This window comes from Solanum tuberosum, unplaced genomic scaffold, assembly GCF_000226075.1.
Source record: "Solanum tuberosum cultivar DM 1-3 516 R44 unplaced genomic scaffold, SolTub_3.0 scf00350, whole genome shotgun sequence".
Lineage (NCBI taxonomy): Eukaryota > Viridiplantae > Streptophyta > Magnoliopsida > Solanales > Solanaceae > Solanum > Solanum tuberosum.
The window spans coordinates 430,102-440,535 of record NW_006239274.1 but is presented as its reverse complement, the minus strand read 5'-3'; positions in this window follow the sequence as shown (position 1 = coordinate 440,535).

The following is a 10,434-nucleotide window of genomic DNA, read 5'->3' as shown; positions in this document are numbered from 1 at the left end:
TACAGTTGACCAATATGAGTCATGGGAACTTCTACGGACCGTGGGTCCAAACCATAGAACAAGTCTCACATTTTCAATTAGGGGTGTTTTAGGTCTTTTAATACCTACCAAACCTCTAAACTACGTCGTTTCTACCCTATAACTGATTTAACCCTTCAAAAACCCCGTAGCTCTCAATCACTTCATAAAATCTCCTAATTCCCTCCAAAGGTTTCCTCTAAAATTCTCTCTCAAGATAAACGAGAAAGAAGCTAGGGTTTTCAAATTATGTCTTGTTTTTCACCATTGTTTTTGGGCTTTGAATAGTAAGGTATGTATGGATTCATTTATGAGTTCTATTTACCCATTGAGCCCTAGAGATTTCTCAATTTTCCAAGTTCAATTTGATTAGGTTTTCATTCAATTCTTCATGTGTTCTAATTGTGTTAATTCAATTGTTTGATTTTGACCTTATTATGATTGTTTTGACTCAATTACATGCTTTCCAATTAATTTCACATGTACCCATGCATTTTTCCATGATTTTAACTATGAAATCTTAAAGATATAAATATATAAAGAAGTTATGAATCTATGAATGATATTTTCATGATAATAATGCACAATTTAAAGGAATATTTTTGTGATGTAGGTTCCTTTAAGATGAGAATCAATGAAATTGTGAAACGTTTCTCAAATTAAGAAGTCATGATTAATGAAAGGTTTTCTCATACATGTTTTAAAGAGATACTATATGATGATTTAATCTTTGATTAGTAACTTAACTTTGTTTTTTTAAATATATGATGATATGTATATGTTTAGTACTATTTTGTTGTGATTTTACTTATTATCGAAAGGACATTGAGATGGAGGTTCACCCATTAACAGAGGTCGGGTCTCTAGTAGCGATATACTTGTCCCTAACTATGTGCCCCCGTAGGATTGTCTCAAGTGACATAGCTAATGGATCCACCTCAGCTAGAAGTCTAAGGTATTTTCCTTGACAAGCAACAACATCTATTTTTGGTGTGGGAGGAATACATTGGATTCCATGTTATATCTCGCATGGTCTATATTGGTTAACGGTGAATATCTCATAAAACAAACTAAGTTACATTCAAAGGTTTTATGAAGCTTTCATTATGATTTTATGATGCATTGACCATGTTCATGATTCATGACTCTTGTTAAAAGGTTTTACTATGCTTTAGACTAGTCATGCATATCATGTTTTTTCCTTATGTCCCTTATGATAATTTTTTAAGATTTTATGCATATCCTTCATACTTAGTACACTTCATGTACTAATGCATACTTGTGTCTATACCGATTCATTAATTTAGGATCCGACACTTCTTCTACTCGCGCTTGTGGCTAGTTGATCACTTTAAGAAATATTTTATGACTTGGGGAGTCCTCATATTCCAAGGACCATGTCATTCTTATTACTTTCATATGTCTTTAGTTTATGAATTTTTATGTGGTGTATGGGTACGTCCGAACCACTCTTAATGTATTAGATTGGTTTTTCAAGACTAGGTTAGACTTCCGCTTATATGTCAAACGTTGTACTTTTATATAAACTCTCTTTATTTCTACATATTGTGTTGTATTCATGTTAAGTGGCTTGTGTATAGCCTCTCAGGGTCCTATATCCCATATCACATATAGGGTATACTTTGGGTCATGACATGCCCATAGCTTATTTAACATTATTTTGTTTCAAAGGTAGTACCTCTTCAGGAATTTTTCAATAACAAGATCGATCCTCATGCCATCTTCATTGAAAAACTTGTAAGCTCCATTTTAATACACTTCTTTTATGACATAGGGTCCGTCCCACTTCAAGGTGAATTTTCCCCAGACTATGTGAAGTAATAATGAGTCTTCTTACTGCAAAGACTTAATCTCTAACTTGAAAACGCCTCATGCAGACCTTTTTATTAAATGCAAAAGATAGGCTTGTTTAAATTTAAGATTTTTTTGAGCTTCTAGCCTTTTTTTATCAAGTGCTTCTTACTCAAAAAGATGTAGTCGGGCATTTTCTTCTTTAGTGATCCCTTCTTCAATAACAAGCATTAAAGAGGGCATTTGACGCTCACGTGACAAGACAACTTCAACTCCAAAAATAAGTTAATACGGGGTATCTTGAGTGGTGTGCAATATATCATCCTATATTTCCACAAATCTTCTTCCCTTCTTTCGTACTAGTCTCATTTGGACTTGGATATAACCTTCTTCAACATGCTGCATAGAATCTTATTGAATGTTTTAGTTAGACCATTGACAACAACATGAAACATAGAAGATTTGTGTTGCTTGAAGCCAAATAGATCACAAATATTACTCATTAACTTTTTATCAAATAGCTTGCCATTGTCTGTTATTATGTAGTAAGGGATGTCAAAATGGTAGAGGATATTTACTCAGATAAAATTTGCAATATTATCATTTTTTATTTCTTCAAGAGCAATGACATCGACCTATTTTGAACAGTAATCTATTTTTGCCAAGATGTACAAGTGTCCATGAGAAGATTTTAGTAGTGGTCCAACAATATTCAAGCCCCAAGCATTGAATGGCCAAGATGCGATAGTTAGGTGTAATACCTTGGGCGATTGATGTATGAAATTTTCATGAAATTAAAATGCCTTTCACCTTTGAGCGTAGTCCAAGAAATCCTTCACCATGGCTGACCAATAATACCCCATTCTTTTTATGTGAAACGAGTTTGGGTCCAAATTGATGTGATTCACATACTCTTGAATGTATTTCTTCAATTGCTTGTACTAATTTTTCCTCTCCCAAAAATTGCAAGAGTACTCCCTCAAATGTTTTTCTATATTATGTGTCTCTGTAGTAAAGGAAGCGAAGCGCACAATGATGAATTTCAATCATTCTCCTTGAATATTGTAGGAGTGTCCCCTAACACAAATAGTCGATAATGGGTTGTCCCTTACCTTCTTTCACAGATTCAGAAACAACAATGATAAATTCAAGCTCTTTTTTTTGTATATTCATCCTTATTTGGTGGTGGTACTAATCATTTTTGGAATATATTAACTTTTGTTTGATTAGGAAGAGTTAGCGTTGAAGCTACTGTGGGAAGAGCATCAACATTTCTTATTTTCCATTTAGGGACATGTTGGTGGGTAAAATTTCCAAGACATCCTATCAACTTTAGGGCATAACCATGATAAGGGTGTAATTCTGGCTTCTTATCTTCAAAGCTTCCCAAGACTTGATTGATCACCAATTGAGAATCACCATAGACTTTTAATTGTGATTGCTTCATGTTGACAGCCATTTAGAGTCCATGTATGAACTGGTATTCAGCGATATTTTTAGACCAACATTGTTTCAAAGTAAAGGAGAATGGTACAATCTGTTCTTGTGAAGAGACAAACACCATGTCGGCACTAGCTTACCACGATGTGCAGCTCCATAAACGTACATCTTTCGAGAAGGTTGGATTTCAATAACCATCACATATTCATCAAGAATCCCATCGATTAACTCCTAATTATTTGGTATTAGGTGGTGTTATGATCCGAGCCTACCATGGACGTGGCCGACACTCTAGAACCATTGCTGGCCCCCAAGCGAACCCTAATCCTGGCTGACTACAGGTGGAAGACTAACTCAACCATACATAAGCATCAAACTAAAAGGAACATTTAAGAACAACTTACCAAATCTTAAAACTTTGTTGAATATACTGAATATGAAACATAAGTTTTAAATAAAATATCTGAAAACTGAAAGACTCTCAAAAATTGTTTATCTATGAAGCCTCTACTATAAAAAGATGAGTGGCAGGACAAGACTGACAACTCCTCAAAAGAACTACTACTAACAACTCATAAAACTGGAGTAATGCCAAAGCAAGGAGGTCTCATTAATAAGCAGACCAGCGGATGAAGTGATCTGAACAGAGTTTTGTTGAGGATCCTAAGAACCTGTATTTGCATCAATAAAAGATGTAGGTCAAATGACATAAGTACATTGAATGTACTCGTATTAATATAGATGAATAACAAATACCTGAATGAAAGGACTACAACCGAGATTGATATATACTCCGCTGAATGTAAAGAAATAAAGAAGTGAAATCATTAAAACTTTACAAAATACCTACTCATCTCTAAACTCAACATATTAAGTGATATAATAAAAATACACTTTTAACTCTATTTGGGAGATTCTCTAACCGACAACCATCACAATGAGTTACGTGATGATACATCACCTCTCCCACGCTGCCAGAACTGTCTTGTACCTTGTCGGGGTATAGAACACCTCAACTAACTAGATCCATTAAGCTCTATCAAATGCACTTAGGATTCATCTAAAAAGTATGATCCTATACCCATGCTGGCATAAATGGTTTATGAGGAATGCGAGTCTTCTGAACTCATCCTCATAGAGGTGCCCAATACTACTCCCAATAATATGTACTCATGCTCAATTTAAAAAAAACATATTCTTCCTCTAGTTTGAGATAATTGCTCAAACTATCCTCTTAAAAGAGGTTACTGCTCTTGAAATATCTTTGAACTCATAATTCATTTGAAAATCAAAGTTTCTCTTTTAACAATGTAAAAACCAATATCTTTGGGCATACTTAGTTCTCTTATACTCTTACTCAATTCATACATGAAAACTCTTTGTCAAAAATATATCAAAATCATATTGTAATATGATCATTTATGACTCGAGAAGTCATGCTGCATAAACATTGATGGCATATCTAGATACCATACTGCTTAAACATTCATGGCATAGTCAATTATCATACGGATCATGTTTTAGAAAACATTTTTCACAAAACTCATCTTAACTTCCTCTAAAACTAAGTTTAAAACTAAATTGTTGGCTTTAAAAAGCTTCTCAAGATTTATAACTCAACTCATAGGGTACATGTGGAATTATGGACATGAAAGACTTAACCCAGGGATCTTACTAGCAATATTGAAACTGAGTACTCAGAACTCAAAAACACTACTCATCTCAAGAATACTCAATTCATAGGGTGCATGTTGAATTATAGATATGAACGAATCAATTCAAGAATCTTAATGCATAACATATAGAAATTCAATAATTGATAATATAATTTCAAAAAGAAACACGAACTCGAGAACTCAAAATCAACTCATCTCAAGAAGACTCAAATCTAGAGGTAGACACTTTTACTGATTTGAAAGTAGATGTAGGACATGAGGACGAACTAGTCAAACACTATGAGGGCCTTACATACCTGGAAGAACAAGGTTCTTGAAGAATCTTGAAAAAGAACTTGATTATAAGCCTTGAGCCACTAGCTTGAAAGAGAACAATCAAGAAAATCTTTCTTGAGATTCTTGAATTAGTTTCTTGAAATCTCTATGGCCAAGAATTATGATTTTCACTAGTGATTCATATTTGTATGGAGGAATTTGAGTTGGAAAGAATGGAATTCTTGGAGAAAGACTTACCTTGAAGAAGAATGTTGAAAAAGATTGAAAGAATCTTGAATAGAGTCTTCTACTTGTTTTTTTCCTTAGGATTTTGTCTTAGGGTTTGAGAGAGAAGAGAATTATTGATTAAGAGATAAAAATCTGTATATATTGGGCCTTTAATTAGTCAAGAAATTCGTTTAGGGTTTTCTTAGAGTTAAAAAGACTAAAACGGCCCTTTTTAATGTTTTCTCGTCGGCTAATTCGTCACAGTACTATATCAGGTTACTAAAATGGTCATAACGTTTTACTCAAATCTCGAATTATTGCAAAATTTGCGGCGTTGGAAAGAAGATTCAAATACATTTAATTTCATAGGTTATGGACCATGTAACTCTTTATATTCTAAGAGATATGGTCATTTAAAGTTTACCCAAGTAAAATCTTACATCAAAACTTTATCGGTAAGGAAATTTTCAACTCAACTTTGTGATAGGAGATTTTATTGACCTTAATTGATATCCAAAATTATTCCCACACTAAAGAATTTACCTTTACATTTATGAGAAATTTAAAAATAACCCGTTAAAACCCCACAAATAAATGAAGAATAGTTCGAGTCTTAACTTAGAAATTTTTGGGGTTTTACAATATCTCCCCCTTAGGATCATTCGTCCTCGAATGACAGATGGTCTGAGAATGGAAAGGGGTTACTCTAACTATATTCAAGTCTTACTCAAAATAACAAAGTTCTTAACATAGGGTGATTATTCTGATCTAAATCACAAGATTCGGGTTCTACACCTCTGTAGGAAATCTTATCCCAAGAACACTAATCCTTACTGCTACATTCAGCTGACCTTGAGCTCATATCACGAAACACCTAATGTATTACGCATTGTCAACATGTTAACAACACCACATTCAAGCTTAGAACCTTAACCACTCCATAGAGTCCTACTAACCCACTTTCTATGAACTTCTCATCCTATCATCATCTCTATCAACTGAACATTTATGCATTACCACCAAGAAGCTGACTTAGTACTCATTGTAAAACCTTATCTCCTTCTTCAAACACATTCATAACCTAAAATGGAATAAACATACCCACACTATCACAATAAGAAAATAGCTATCCTCTTCTCTATCATCACACCACTACTATCAACAACACAACTCTAAACTAAAAAGGATCACACAGAGCGAAAGTTCATAAGCACGATTCATTTGAGAATTCTAATATATGAATATGCATGACATAACATTATGTTGATAGCGATTGAGAGTAAATCATGAATTTGCGAGACTGAGCGTACTATGAGACATGGGTACTTATAGGAATAGGTTCATATCATGAGGCTCATATCCATAAATGTATGGAGTATGATTGAGATCAACAGGCTAAAGTATTTGCCCCTCATTCTAGTAACTGAGCATAAATGTGAATCTCTCTAAAGTGTATGAGCACAAGTCATAGACATCATTCTGATATAAGAAACATTATCATGATGTTGAAATGACTGAACTTTGAGGAATACGCTAGAGTATGAATGGATTGATGTACCTCTACAACTCTTTCAGAAGACATAACTATCTTATTCTATACACTTGACTTGGTTTCTCATCTTATCATCTCCCCCTTAGGTCTAAAGCTGACATATGAAAGTCACAGACCTATTCCATCATCTCTACACTAGTCTACATTCCCCTTACTCTAATACTCAAGAAAGGTTTATCTCATGGCTACTGAATGTTGCATAAGCAGGTACTAAGACTCATTCTAAGACCTCTTTCTAAGATGCTTCTATTAATCTTTTCTCATTGGCTTATAAGGCTGCTTCATCTAACTCTTAAGAAAAAAAACAATGCTTACATCAGCCTATTCCACATTGACAACTCAAATATAATATCTAGACACACATGGAAGATCATTAACATTATTGGAATCTCATTTGATTACATACAATCTTGGGTACACCTCCTAATGCTCTTGTTACTTTTATGACTTAGCCATACTTCACAGGCCTTATCTAAGAATTCAGATCTCTCACTTGTACCACTCATATTTATTGCAGCTAATATCTCAATTCCTCACCTACTCTATGTCAAGTCTACCAGATCAGATCCCAAGACTAACATCATCACCCTCATGTTGCCATTCTTTTGATCACGACACTCATCTGAAATTCAAGCTTAATGTTTATTACTACACCCAGATATCAGTATGATTGCTCGCTGACTATACTAACTTACAACTACTAGATACAAATTAAGAAACACTCGCCCACTAAAATCTCATGACAAGTAGTCAATATTTATTTCTTAGTGTTCATACTTAGAATTTACTGTCACACATCCTTTCACAACTTAAGTACTATTTACCCATTCGCAATACATTAATAGTTAATTGGTTGTATAATCCTCAAAATATCATGGGCTCTCCCTTAAAAATCATAATCCTAGATTAGATCTATCACCTCATGAATACTTTACTCTTTTATTAAACACCTATATTTGGCCTTCACTAATACAATGTTACATTGACAAAAACTCTTTTCTGGTGGAAGTATACTCTAACTCATCCTTACTAGTAACTATTACGCTACCTTTTATCATGAAATCTACAAAAACTCATCACTTCTTAGTCTACCTATAAGGAAAAACTCATCATTAATAACTTACTAGGTGTATGACTACCATAACATAATTTGCCTCATCACTATATCCCTAGATTATTGAACTTCAACATGCATTCTTCTAACTTTGGGGACTTTTACTACTACTACTACTTCTAGCCTCATAACTCATACTATCTTTTCGGGTGCAATTACTACCCAAGATCTAAAACACACATCCTCATAAGGGTCTCAACTGAAACAAGTTTTAGAGAAGAAAGTACATCTCACTTTTAGCTTGAACGCACGATTCATAAGAATAAGAATACATTCTTCTAAAACTCAATACTTAACTCACTCCCGGGCTTCTCTCAAGCACCTCTGCAGTCTCATGACTTTCTCAAGATTTTTGCTGAGAGTAACTCATCAAAAAGGATTTGGATTTACTTTTCAACTATCTTAAGTATGAGGGGTAGTCGAATGAATAGGAGAAACACACGAGTTTGAATAAGTTTCTTATGACATGACTCTATTGCACCATTTAGAGTATGCAAGAATGGAAGCTTTTCTTAAATGTCTATAGTCCCTAACTTATGGAAGTGGGACCCTCAAAATCATAAATAACATCTTACTTGACACGAATTCATAGACACCCTAGGACACTTGAACTTTGTGCTCAGATACCAAGTTTATCATTACCCGAGCCTACACCCTGGACGTGGACGGCACTCGAGAACCATTGTTGGCCCCCAAGCAAACCCTCATCCTGACTGACTAGAAGCGGAAGACTAACTCAAGCATACATAAGCATCAAATTGAAACAAACATTTAAAAATAGCTTACCAAATCTCAAAACTTTGCTTAATATACTGAGTATGAAACATAAGTTTTAAATAAAATATCTGAAAACTGAAAGACTCTTCAAAACTGTCTATATATGAAGCCTCTCCTATAAAAAGATGAGTGTTGGGACAATCCCACAACGCCTCAAAATAATTACTACCAACATATCATAAAACTGGAGTAATCCAAAATCAAGGTCTCACTCATAAGCAGATTAGCAGATGAAGTGACCTCAATAGACTCTTGTTGAGGATCCAAAAATCTGTATTTGCATTATTAAAAGATCCAAGTTGACTGACATCAGTACATTGAATGTCTGAATATGTAATATAGTTGAATCACAAATAACTGAACGAAAGGACTGCAACCGATATAGATATATACCTAATTGAATGTAAAGAAATAAAGAATTAAAATCATTAAAACCTTACACAATACTTACTCATCTTTGAACTCAACATATTAAGTGATATAATAAAAAAAAAGTTTTAACTCTATTTAGGAGATTCTCTAAGTGACAATCATCACTATGAGCTATGTGATGATACAACGTCTCGCTCATGCTGTCAGAACTATCCTATACCTTTTCGGGGTATAGAACACCTCAACTAAGTGGATCCACTAAGCTCTGCCTGAAGGCACTTAGGATTCATCTAAGAAGTATGATCTTGTACCCATGTTAGCATACATGGTTTATGAGGAATGTGAGCTCTCTGAACTTATCCCCAAATCGGTGTTCAATACTACTCCCAATAATATATACTCATGCTCAATGTTTAAAAAACATATTCTTCCTCTGGTTTGAGATAATTTCTCAAACTATCCTATTAAAAGAGGTTACTGCTCTTGAAATATCTTTGAACTCAAAACTCATTTAGAAATCAAACTTTTTCTTTTATTAATGTAAAAACTGATACCTTTGGGAATAATTAGTTTCCTTATACTCTTACTCAATTCATAAATGAAAACTCTTTCTAAAAAATATATCAAAATCATATTGTAATATGATCATTGATGACTCGAGAAGTCATACTACATAAATATTGATGGCATAGCTAGATACCATACTGCTTAAACATTGATGGCATACTCGATTGTCATACTAATCGTATTTTAGAAAACTCTTTTCTCAAAACTCATTTTTACTTCCTCAAAAACTCAGTTTAAAACTCAATTGTTCGCTTTAAAAAGCTTCATAAGATTTATAACTTAACTCATAGGGTTCACGTGGAATTTTTAATATGAACGACTCAACTCAGGTATCTTACTAGCAATATGGAAAATCAGTACTCAAAACTCAAGAACACTACTCATCTCAAGAATACTCAATTCATGGAGTACTTGTCGAAATATAGACATGAAAGAATCAACTCAAGAATCTTAATGAATAAATATAGCAATTCAATAATTGGGAATAGAATTTCAAAAAGAAATAGGAACTCGGAACTCAAAATCAACTCATCTCAAGAATACTCAAATCTAGAGGTAGAATCCTAGATTTCTCTTTTATGGATTTGAAAGTAGATGTGGGTCGTGAGGACGAACTACTCCAA